Genomic DNA, 12655 nt, shown 5'->3' on the forward strand with positions numbered 1-12655 from the left:
TTTAAGATGCGCCTGACATCAAAGTGGTTCCCAAAACATCACACAAGAATGCTATTAGATTCTGATGATCTGGCCAAGGGGGGGGGAATCACAAAAGGGAAAAATGTCTAACTTTGCATGGGAAGCCTTAGTTCTATTCTGTTTCAACTGCAACCAGTAATCCTTAATAAAATAACCTCTCACTTCAACCAAATGGAGTCTTGGTCTTTTTTTCCTAGGGACCTGGCTGGGGCAGGTCTGACATTAGGCTAGAACTGCAATAGTGGTCAACCCAGAGAGTCCACCATGGGGACTGTGTATACCATGTCAGCTCATGGAAATGACCAGGAGGAGGTCAAGGCTTGGAGAGAAGCGTTGGCAAGATCCCATGGTGGAGTGGACCCTCCCTGAATAGCTAGGAGAAGCAGAAGCCTGCAATGATCCGCCAAGATCCTGATGGTCACTGGGGGTCAAGAAGAAGGAAGAGTGGGAAGAAAAGCACTCTGGGATGACTTTCACCCATAGGGGCTGAGGAAGCTGCTGAAGGGAGCCGCATGTGGAAGTTGAGGACCAGGCAACCCCAGGGGAAGTAGATCATGAAGACCTGATGCTGGAGCAAGTCATAGAGTTCTTGAGGGCAGCTTTCAACAACCTCAAGGCACATGAAGCCCTGGCTTGAGTGGCGCTGCCAGCCGCCCAACCAGCACAGATCCCAGCTGGTGATGGTGTGTCTACACCCGCCGCTGCAGACATGGCAGTGCCTGCTCTGTGGCACCAGTACTGCAATCAGCAGCAGACCCAGCAGCCCACTCAGTGCTACCAGCTTGGGCTGCCCCATCAAGGAGGAGAAGCTGCAGACTACTGGCCCTTGGGTGAAGTCCAATGGTGACTCCAAACAACTGGGATTTTTCCTGGCCCAAGTCTGGACCTATATGCAAGAGTATGAGCCGGACATAACAATTGAAGGGGCCAGGGTGTGATGCGTGATACCATTGGAGGGGACTGCAGTGGAGTGGATGGTCACCCTCCATAATGATGAAGCCCCTGAGCTGGGACATTATGACCATTTCATGACAGTGGAAGACCATCTGACTGATCATAAAGCCAGAAAGAGGATTAAGATCATAAGCCAGTGCCGCCAATCTGTGACCACATATACCCAAGAATTTTGCAATCTGGCCTGCAGATTGACTGACTGGCTGAACGACATGCTAATCGAGTGCTTCCAGGATGAGCTGAATGACAATGTCTACAAACCTGCATCTCTAGAGGCACCCCGCACATCCTCCATGGCTGGTATATCCTGAAGAAGTTAAGATTGACTTGGCTTGCTCACGAAACTGACCCAGTCATGAATGGTGGAGATTCCTCCTAGAAAAGAAGGAACCCAGCAACCACTGGCCTGTGAGCAATGCCCATGCTGATGTTCCACTGGCTACTTCAAGTGTGGAAAGGAAGAGCATTGAGCCACTGACTGCCGAGCTGTGCATCCAGCCCAAAAGGCAACCTCGGGACTGGCCAAGAAGTCAACAAAGCTGGCGTCAAAAACCAGAGAGACAGCCCTAAAGGAAGTGGAGGTTGTTGAGTTCACACCATCACCCTAAGATGGAGCCAGAATTGCAACCATCCAGTGGGAGTACCAGTGGAAAGCGACACCGACTCGGATGATGATCCTTTGGTAAGTGGCCCCGTGATTCCACCATAAAATTGGTGGTGCTGTCCTCAGGGTGCAAGGGAAGCCTGGTATCCCTCCTGGACTCAGGATGCACCAGATGCCTGGTCCACCCTGCCCTAGTTGAGAAACTAGGTCTAAGACTCAGAAAGCTTTAAATTCCTGTACCTTTTTGCCAGTTAGACAGATCGGGGGGGGAAGGGGGCTGCAATTTTTGTCACCTAACCAATAGAGATAAGGATGGGAGCCCACAAGGAAATTCTGAGCTTCATTGTGGCACTAGGCATGGAGATACCCCTTGTGCTGGGCATGGTGTGGCTACTGAAGTGGAACCCATACATAAATTGGAGGAGGAGGATGTTAAAGTTCTGGCAAAAGAGGAAAAATCGAAGAGAGACTTAGATGAACTTTTTGCTAGTAGATGAACTTTTTGCTAGTAGATGAACTTTTTGCTAGTCAGTTAACTAAGGTATGTAGGAAGTGCATCACAATAGTAATGGGGGACTTTAATTATCCTGACATCAACTGGGAGACAAATTCTGCACCAAGTGGAAGATCTAACAGATTACTGACAAACCTAGCAGACAACTTTCTCTCCCAAAAAGTAGAGAAGGGAACTAGGGGATTAGCCATATTGGATTTAATTCTCACTAACAGAGATGAAATGATAGAAAGTGTCGAAGCCACAGAAACCTTGGGGGGAAGTGCAATATTGGAATTCAACATTATGGAAGCACAAGCAATAGAATACAGTCAAACTAGAGTCTTGGACTTTAAAAGAGCTAAGGAAGAATTCCATGGATGAGAATCCTAAAGGGGAAAACAACTCAAGAAGCTTGGGAAATTTTGAAAAGTGAGATAATAAAGGCCCAGTCTAGCACAATACCAACAAAGAAGAAAAATAACAGCTTTCAAAAGAAACCAGTATGGCTACATAAAGAACTATCTGATAAACTGAAAGATAAAAAGGACATATAAGATGTGGAAAGAGGGGCACATAACTAAGGCAGAATATCAGCAAACAGCCTGTACCTGCAAAGATGAAGTGAGGGAAGCTAAGGCTCAAAATGAACTAAGGCTTGCGATCAAAGTCAAAAATAACAAAAAAGCTTCTTTTAACATATAAGAAACAAGAAAAAAGTTAAGGAAATGATTGGTCCATTTTTTGCATCTGTCTTTACACAAAGGGAAAAAACAGTCCAACCTACCAAAACCAGTGCCATAAAAAACAGAATAGAAATGCAAGTTAAGATAGGCAAGAAAATGGTAAGTGAGCACCTGTCCAGCCTAGACGAGTTCAGATCACCAGGACCAGATGGATTACACCCCAAGGTTCTCAAGGGACTGGCAGACGTGATCTCAGAACCATTGAACTATATTTTTCAAAGATCCTGGAGCACTGGGGAACTACCAGAGGACTGGAAGAAAGCTGATGTAGTTCCCATATTCAAAAAAGGGAAAAAATAGATCCAGGAAACTACAGACCTATCAGCCTGACCTCAATACCTGGGAAGATTCTGGAAAAGTTAATCAAACAACAAAACAGCGAACACCTTGATGCGAACAAAGTTATCACTAAAAGCCAACATGGGTTTGTCAAAAACAGATCATGCCAGACAAATCTTATTGCATTCTTTGACCAAGTGACAAAACTAGTGGACCAGAGGAATGCTGTGGATATAATTTACTTGGACTTCAGTAAGGCATTTGATAAAGTAGATCACAACCTACTACTTGATAAGATAGAAACATGTGGGTTAGATAGCATCACCACCAGATGGATTTGTAGCTGGCTGACAGGCCGTACTCAGCGTGTGGTCCTCAATGGAACTGCATCTACATGGAAGGAAGTGTGTAGTGGGGTGCCCCAGTGCTCTGTTCTGGGCCCAGTGTTCTTCATCTTCATCTTCATCAATGATTTGGATGAGGGGATAGATGGGGAACTCATCAAATTTGCAGACAACACCAAGCTGGCAGGAGTAGCCAATACTCCAGAAGATAGGCTTAAGATACAGGAGGATCTGGACAGACTTGAACACTGGGCACTATCTAACAAAATGAAATTCAATTGTGAAAAAAGTAAGGTTCTACATTTAGGCAGGAAAAACCAAATGTACAGGTATAGTATAGGTGGTACCTTGCTCAATAGTAGTAACTGTGAGAGAGATCTCGGAGTCCTAGTGGACAATCACTTCAAAGCCAACACAGTGCTAGGCTGCATTAACAGAGGGATAGAATCAAGATCACATGAAGTACTAATACCACTTTACAATGCCTTGGTAAGACCACACCTGGAATACTGCATCCAGTTTTGGTCACCACGATGTAAAAAAGATGTTGAGACTCTACAAAGAGTACAGAGAAGAGCAACAAAGATGATTAGAGGTCTGGAGAATAAAACATATAAGGAACGGCTGCTGGAATTGGGTATGTGTAGTTTAATGAAGAGAAGGTTGAGGGGTGACATGATAGCAGTGTTCCGATATCTCAGGGGCTGCCACAAAGAAGAGGGAGCCAAGCTATTCTCCAAAGCAGCTGAAAGCAGGACAAGAAGCAACTGATGGAAACTAGTCAAGGAGAGAAGCAACCTAGAACTAAGGAGAAACCTCCTGACAGTTAGAACAACTAACCAGTGGAACAACCTGCCTCCAGAAGTGGTGAATGCTCCAACACTGGACGTTTTTAAGAAGAGACTGGCCAGCCATTTGTCTGAAATGGTATAGGGTTTCCTACCTGAGCAGGGGGTTGGACTAGATGACCTCCAAGGTCCCTTCCAACTTCTTCTTCTTCTTCTTCTTCTTCTTCTTCTTCTTCTTCTTCTTCTTCTTCTTCTTCTTCTTCTTCTTCTTCTTCTTCTTCTTCTTCATCATCATCATCCTCATCCTCATCCTCATCATTATTATTATTATTATTATTATTATTATTATTATTATTATTATTAGTGCTTTTTTTTGTAAAAGAAAAAGGTGCTGGAACTCACACATGTCATACAACCCGCCTTGCCTACCCTACAAAGTTCCATCCAAAAAAGGTGCCGGAACTCCGTTCTGAGCGTTCTATGAGAAAAAAAGCCCTGATTATTATTTATCCTAAATCTGTGAATGGAGCTGAGAAGGGAGGTGGGAGCTGTGATTCAGGATGCCCCAAAAGCGATTCCTGGATACCTAAGGAGTACAGGGATTTACAGGACATTTTTAGTGAAAAGGGCTCGGATCCACTCCCACCTCATAGCCGCACAGATTGTTCTATAGAAATGTTACCAAGGGCCAAGTTACCCAAACCCAAACTGTATTCTATGATTCCTAGAGAACCTAGGAAGTTCAGATACTTGTAGGCAAATAAATATAAACCAAATAACTACAATCCATACAGCAACTGAAAAAAATAAGTCCCAAATACATCGAGTCTTTTCCTATTAGCAAAATTATCAACCAGTCACAGTCCAGTTGGACCTTCCCAAGAACCTTAGATGAACCCACGCAGGATTTCATTGCAGCCTGCTCAAGCCAGAATCCACTGTACATTTCTGCTTACCCCCAACAACAAAACCACCACTCGTCCCCATCCTAATCGAAGGCAAACTACACTTCAAAGTTGAGGAAATTTTGGAGTCCCATAAACATAGAGAGAAAGTCCAGTATCTAGTCACTTGGAAGCCCTTTCCCCTTCTAAGAATGAGTGGGTAGACAGATGGCATGTCAAAGCCCCAAAGCTTCTCCAAACATTTCACAAAAATACCCAGATAAACCATAATAATATTGCTAAGCACATTGATTTGTGCTTCTTAGATTGTAAGCCACCCTGAGTCTTCGGAGAAGGGCGGGATATAAATGGGATTAAAAAATAATAATAATGGCATATTAATTGTCTTCTCTCTGTATCTCTCTGTTTCTCTGTCTGTGCCTTTTTGTCTTCCAGGACTAATGTCCTTGTCAAGGAGGGCAGAATGTCAGCTCTGTCATCTTTCCTGCACTCCACCATAAGCAGGGAGGGGGCACAGCCATTTGGGGAAGAGATGCAGGAGGAAGTGGAAGGAGGCAAAGGGGGAGGGATTGGCACTGACAGAAACTAGACATGTGAAAACAGGACTAATCCAGTTGCTCAAGGATGCCTGGCCTGGGAAAGAATGTGAAGCCATTTCAAGACACACCTGACATCAAAGCGGTTCCCAAAACATCACATAGGGATGCTATTGGACACTGATGATCTGGCCAAGGGGAAGGGGGATCACGAAAGGGAAAAATATGTAACATTGCGTGGGAAGCCTTAGTTCTATCCTGCTTTAGCTGCAACCAATAATCCTTAGTAAAAGAACTTCAACCAAATGGAGGCGAGGGTCTTTCATTCCTACCGTGTTTCCACAAAATAAGACCAGGTCTTAATAGTTTTTTTGCTTCCAAAAAGAGGTAGTATAGTGTATGCAGGTTTTGCATACACGTGTGGGTCAGTGAATTAAGGAGGCGTGGAGCTGGATAGCTCCACGTAAGAACAGCGTTCGGCGGGAAGCCAGAACAAAGAGACAGCGTTTGACGGGAGAACCGGTTTTAAAGGGATTGGCTGACCAGACGGCAGGACGCTTGGATTTTAACCCATTGGCCAGGCAGTTACCTGGCCAGGTATAAATGAGGACTGAAATCCTTTGTTCCCCAGTTTGGCCATGTTCCTCAATAAAGCAACTTAGCTCCTGAACCTGTGTCATCTCTGATCCCGGAACCCAACTTAACAACTGGCGACGAAGGTGGGATTTTGTTCTGAAAGGTGGTAGGAATCCCAAATGACTGGAAAATCACCACCTGCATTGGAACAGAACGGAAGGAACGCACGAGATGTCCCAGGACGGTCAGGCTCAAATGGCTCAGGCGGGTCCAGCTCCCATGGTCCAGGTCAGTCAAGCTTCCATGGTGCCGGTCAGTGTAGCCCCCACTTTTAATAGCGCTCATCCCAAAGAGTGTGAGGCATTCGTGGAGCAGCTAGAATTTTACTTCATCGCCAATAATATTACTGAGGACAGGATCAAGGCAGCCACCCTGCTCAGCACATGTGGGAAGGACATTTATCAATTAGTCATGGGCCTGTGTGTGCCCACAGCCATCAGGGCGGTGAAGTATGATGACCTTATGGACAAATTAAATCAGCATTTTAACCCGCACATGTCAGAAGTGGCATGGACGTTCGAATTCGAAAAAAGGAACCAGCGGCTGGGGGAGTCAGGGTCTGCATTCATGGCTGCAGTCAGGCAGGCGGCTTGCCTATGCAACTTCAACGATTTAGAGAGGAGATTGCAGGACCAAATTGTGTGCGGGCTCAGAGACTGACAATTGAGACAAAAGCTGCTGGCCAGACCAGGTCTAACCTTCAAGACAGTACAAGAAGAAGTATTGGCCTGGGAGCTAGCTGAGAAGCCAGAGACGTCCGATGCCAGCTGCAGCAGCCAGGGAAGCACCATCCATCAGACGCACAGGGCAGAAGGAACCAGCGAGGACGAACTAGCAGCCAAAGTAGACGCGGTTCATCTACGACCCCCCCATCCGTCCGGATGGCGCGGAAGCACAAAAGGACAATGACCAGCATCAACAACACCAGCCGCCAACAGCCAGGACAAGAGATGCTCTGGGTGCAAAAACTACATGTCCCAACAGAAATGTGCCGGTTGTGGGGGGAACCATCACCGTTCTACCTGCAAATTTTGGGGGGCCAAATGCTGAGCATGTGGCAAGACAGGACACATCGCGTCCATCTGCCGGAGTCGGACCAGAGACGCGCTACATGAGGTGGACGCTGAAACTCACCTGCCAGCAGGTACTGGGGGTCCGAAGCACAGAGTGCCTATCAGCTACACCAAGAGCAGATGGGCGGTTTGTAACACGGGGGGTTCTCAATTCCTCACCCCCAAAATTAAGCTAGAGGTGCACCTCCAAGGGGTTCCATGTAAAATGGAGCTGGACTCAGGCTCCGCAGTCTCAGTCATTTCACATGAGACTTATAAGCTCATCTGCAGTCGGAGCGGCCAGCGGGTTCCCTTGAGGCCATCTAGCATTACCATTACTGATTTCCAGAATACCCCAATACAAGTCCAGGGAGAGGCCACTTTCTCTGTGAGGTACAGGGGGTTCCAGGGGCCTTTGGACGTTCTAGTGGTCAAGGGACAGAGAAGCAGCTTGTTAGGGTTAAGCTGGTTCAAAGCACTGGGAATCCGCATTGTGGGAATTCACCAGACACAGACTCAGACGCCCAGCATCGAATCCGTGTGCAAGGAATTTGCAGACGTATTCGATGGAACGCTAAGAAAATACACAGGTCCACCAATTGCATTCAAATTGAACCCCAACGTTCAACTAATCAGAATTAAGCCCAGGAGAGTACCGTTCACCCTTAAACATAAAATTGAGCGGGAACTCAACAAGCTAGTTTGTTTGTTTTGTTTGTTTGTTTTATTTAATTTATATACCGCCCTTCTCCCTGGGGACTCAGGGCGGTTCACAGGGCATATAAATAAAATACAATACTATACAAAAGTTAAAACAAAGATTAAATCAGTGCCCAATTAAAAAACAATAATACAATCTAAAATGACAATTTAAAACCCAGCTCCCCATCAGGCCAGACCGGCCAATTCAAACAAATGGGTCTTCAGACCACGACGGAAAGTTCGGAGGTCCGATGCCGTCCGGAGCTCCACCGGCAGTTGGTTCCACAAAGCCGGGCCACCCACAGAGAAGGCTCTCCCCCTGGGGGCCGCCAGTCGGCATTCCCTGACCGGAGGCACCCTGAGGAGGCCCTCTCTGTGGGAACGCACAGGGCGGAGGGGAGTTGAAGCCGGCAGCAGGTGGTCCCCGAGGTACCCCGGACCCATGCCATGTAGGGACTTAAAGATCATAACTAAAACCTTGAACCTCACCCGGAAGACAACTGGTAACCAATGCAGCTCGCGGAGCAAAGGTGTAACATGGGAGTACCGGGAAACTCCCAAGACAACTCTCGCGGCCGCATTCTGTACCAGTTGGAGCCTCCGAGTGGTCTTCAAGGGAAGCCCCATGTAGAGAGCATTACAGTAGTCAAGGCGAGAGGTCACGAGGGGGCAGAGTGGGAGACCCCAATTGTCACCCCGCTCAAGGCAAATGGTGACGTCAGGATCTGTGCTGATTATAAATGCACAATTAATAAATTGTTGAACCCCCACGCACACCCAGTACCCACAGTTAGCAGCATCCTAGCATCACTCCAGGGAGGGGCCATTTTCGCCAAGCTGGATCTTGCTCAGGCTTATTTACAGCTCCCGGTCAACCCAGAGACTGCTGCAGCGCAAACAATAGTCACCCACAAGAGGGCGTTCCGGGTAGACCGGTTGCAGTTTGGAGTCAGTGTAGCTCCAGGCATCTTCCAGGAGGTGATGGAGCGAACACTTAAGGGCATACTGGGCATCTGCCCGTATTTTGATGACGTCCTCATAGCAGGGGACTCAGAGGAGGTTTTGGCAGAATGACTGCAGGCTGTTCTGGGTAGATTTCGTGCTGCTGGCCTTAAGCTTAAGAAAGAGAAGCGCTGCATTGGAGTGCCTGAGGCAGAATTCTTGGGGTTCAGGATTGACGCTGAGGGGGTTCACCCTGCAGCATCTAAGGTGAAAGTGATCAAAGAGGCCCCCACACCAAAAAACAAAGCAGAGCTGCAAGCTTTCCTGGGGTTACTTAATTTCTATCACGCTTTCCTACCCCACAAGGCTTCAATTGCTGAACACTTGCATAGGCTATTAGATAAGAAATCAACATGGAACTGGACCAAGGCACACGACACCAGTTTCCAGTCTCTAAAAAACCTGTTGGCAAGCAACGCCACCATCACCCACTTCATAGAAAATAAACCAATTTGCATTGCTTGCTATGCTTCTCCTTATGGAGTGGGGGCTGTGTTGAGCCACCTAGAGGAGGATGGCAGACAAATTCCCATTGCATATTACTCCAGGACCTTGTCAGCAGCCGAGTGGAACTACGCACAGATAGACAAGGAAGCCCTGGCAATAGTTGCTGGAGTAAAGAAATTCTATGATTATTTGTAAGGGAGGAATTTCACCATTTTTACAGACCATAAACCCTTGCTAGGTCTGTTTACCACAGATAAGCAAACCCCACAGATCTTGTCACCAGAATGCTTCGTTGGTCCATCTTCCTTGCGGCTTACTCTTGTAAACTAGTACAGAAGCCGGGCAAGGAAATGGGCCATGCAGACGGGTTAAGCAGACTTCCTCTTAACAACACGGAACCAGATCCAGCACCAGCAGCCCAAATATTAGCTATTCAGGATCTGCCAGAATGTCCTCTCAGTGCCCAAGACATCGCAGCAGAAACAACAAGGGATAGGATTTTGAGTAGGGTACAGACGTGGGTTAACACAGGGTGGCAAGACAAATCACCAAGGCCCGAATTCACGGCATTTTTCACAAGAAGACACGAGTTATCCTCACACAAGGGTTGCCTTTTGTGGGGATGCAGGGTCATCATACCACAAACACTGAGAGACAGAGTCATTCACTCACTACACAAAGGGCATCCAGGGGTTGTATGGATGAAGGCATTGGCAAGGAGCTATCTGTGGTGGCCGGGCCTTGACAAGAATATTGAAGAACAAGTAGCTGGCTGCTACACGTGCCAAAAATCTCAGCCACTACAGCCACATGCCCCTGTCCACAAGTGGGAGGAGACACACACACCTTAGTCCTGGTTACAAATTGACTACGCAGGCCCCTTGCACAACCAATCATTCTTGATAGTAGTAGACAGCCACTCCAAATGGTTGGAGGTGGTGCCAGTCAGTATCTTGACCACATCAGGGACTGTCCAGGCGCTCATCGGACTCTTTGCCACTCACGGCCTTCCTGATGTTTTGGTCTCTGATAACGGTCCACAATTTACCTCCTCGGAATTCCAGGCATTTTTGAAGACCAATGGGATTAGACACGTCACCTCGGCTCCCTTCCACCCTCCAGTAATGGTTTGGCTGAATGGGAAGTGCGCACCACAAAGGACGCATTGAAGCGCATCATCCATGGAAATTGGAAACAACGTTTGGCTAAATTCCTGTTGCACCAACACACCACTCCCTGCACCACAACCAGGAAGAGCCCAGCTGAACTTCATTGGGGAAGACATCTCGTAACCACTCTTGACAGATTACAACCAGACAGAGTGGCGGCAGATGTGGAACACCCAAAGGTTCCCAGAGAATTTACAATGGGGGACCTCATCTGGGCTAGAAACTATAGCTCCGGGGATACATGGGTGCAAGGGGAAGTAGTTGAGCAGACGGGACCAGTATCTTAGATTGTTAGGGTGGAGGGGGGTTTACAGTGGAGGAGACATGTTGAACAACTCAGGCGTCGAGCACCTGAGAGGGGCCCAGCCAATAATGGGCAAGAGGCCTCACTCCAACCTGAAGTGACTCAGACTGACCAAAGAGACACAGTAAACAGGGAAATAGTTCCCAACTCAGAGGGGTTGGAACTGCTCCGACCTCATCAACAGCTGGATCAGAGTGAGGGAATGACAACACCTGGGGCCAGTCAAAGGAGGCCACTTAACCCAGGGGCGACCACACCGGAAAACCCATCATCTTTTTCACCAGCACCGGGGGAGCATAACCACAAAATCATAAACTCAAAGGACAACATCCAGCCTGTGGGGGGGGGGATCCCCCTAGGCGGTCTGGGGGAACCCACAGGCCTCCAGCCTACCTCTCAGATTATGTACGTACTTGAGGGGGGGTAGGGGTGTGTGGGTAAATTGTGTTGATAGTGTGGGGTAGGGGAAAGAAGCAAATGGGAACAAAGGTGTTTCCCGCCATGGGGGAAGGGGTGTAGTGTATGCAGGTTTTGCATACACGTGTGGGTCAGCGAATTAAGGAGGATTTGAGCTGGACAGCTCCGCACAGGAACAGCGTTCGGCAGGAAGCCAGAACAAAGAGACAGCGTTCGGTGGGAGAGCTGGTTTTAAAGGGATTGGCTGACCAGCTGGCAGGATGCTTGGATTTTAACCCATTGGCCAGGCAGTTACCTGGCCAGGTATAAATGAGGGCTGAAATCCTTTGTTCCCCAGTTCGGCCATATTCCTCAATAAAGCAACTTAGCTCCTGAACCTGTGTCATCTCTGATTCCGGAACCCAACTTAACAGGTAGTATGTCTTATTTTCGGGGAATGTCTTATTTTTCCCTCGATGTCTGCCTCACCTTGTGGCTGCAGCACCAACAGCCCTAACCATTAGGACCCCACATGGCTGCTGGCTCACTTCTGCAGTTGCCTGCAGCAGGTCATGTGGCCTGCTGTGCTGCCATGAGGTGAGGGAGGGGGTGTGGGGGTGGAACTGCTCCAAGTGCCCCATGGACGCCCAAACACTTTTCACCCAGAGGGAGACTGGAAGTTTTGACAGCCTGCAAATGGGGTGCTTAGAAACTAAGTGATTCACTCCATCTCCAAGTGCCCCATTTTCAAGCAGACGAAGCTTCCAGTCTCTGTCATTTCTCCATTTGGGTGAAAAATGTTTGGGCACCTATGGGGTTCTTGGAAACGGAATTTCCAAATGCCCCATAGGTGCCCAAACACTTTTCCTCCAGATGGAGAAATGACAGAGACTGGAAGCTTCGTCTGCTTGCATACGGGGCGCTCGGAGATGGAGTGAATCACTCAGTTCTTTTTTTAAAATAAAATTTTATTATTTTTTTAAACAGAGTTCAGTAGCAATCATTCAGCAAAAATGTGTTGTCTGAGTATCTTATTCACTAATACAAATTAAATTCCTAACCCTAAATCTTTTCTCTAACTATTGATAAAATAGGTCCCCAGTTTGAAAATATTGTTTCTTCTTTTTCTTTCAACCTTCTTTTTCTTTCAACCTGCACAGTCTAGTATTTTTTTCCTAATTATTTCTTCTTCTGGTGGTATTTCTTCATTCTTCCAATATTGTGTGAATATAATTCTTGCTGCTGTTATCACATGTAAAATCAAGTATGTACTTTAA

The sequence above is a fragment of the Vipera ursinii genome (assembly GCF_947247035.1).
Source record: "Vipera ursinii genome assembly, chromosome: 2".
Classification (NCBI taxonomy): domain Eukaryota; kingdom Metazoa; phylum Chordata; class Lepidosauria; order Squamata; family Viperidae; genus Vipera; species Vipera ursinii.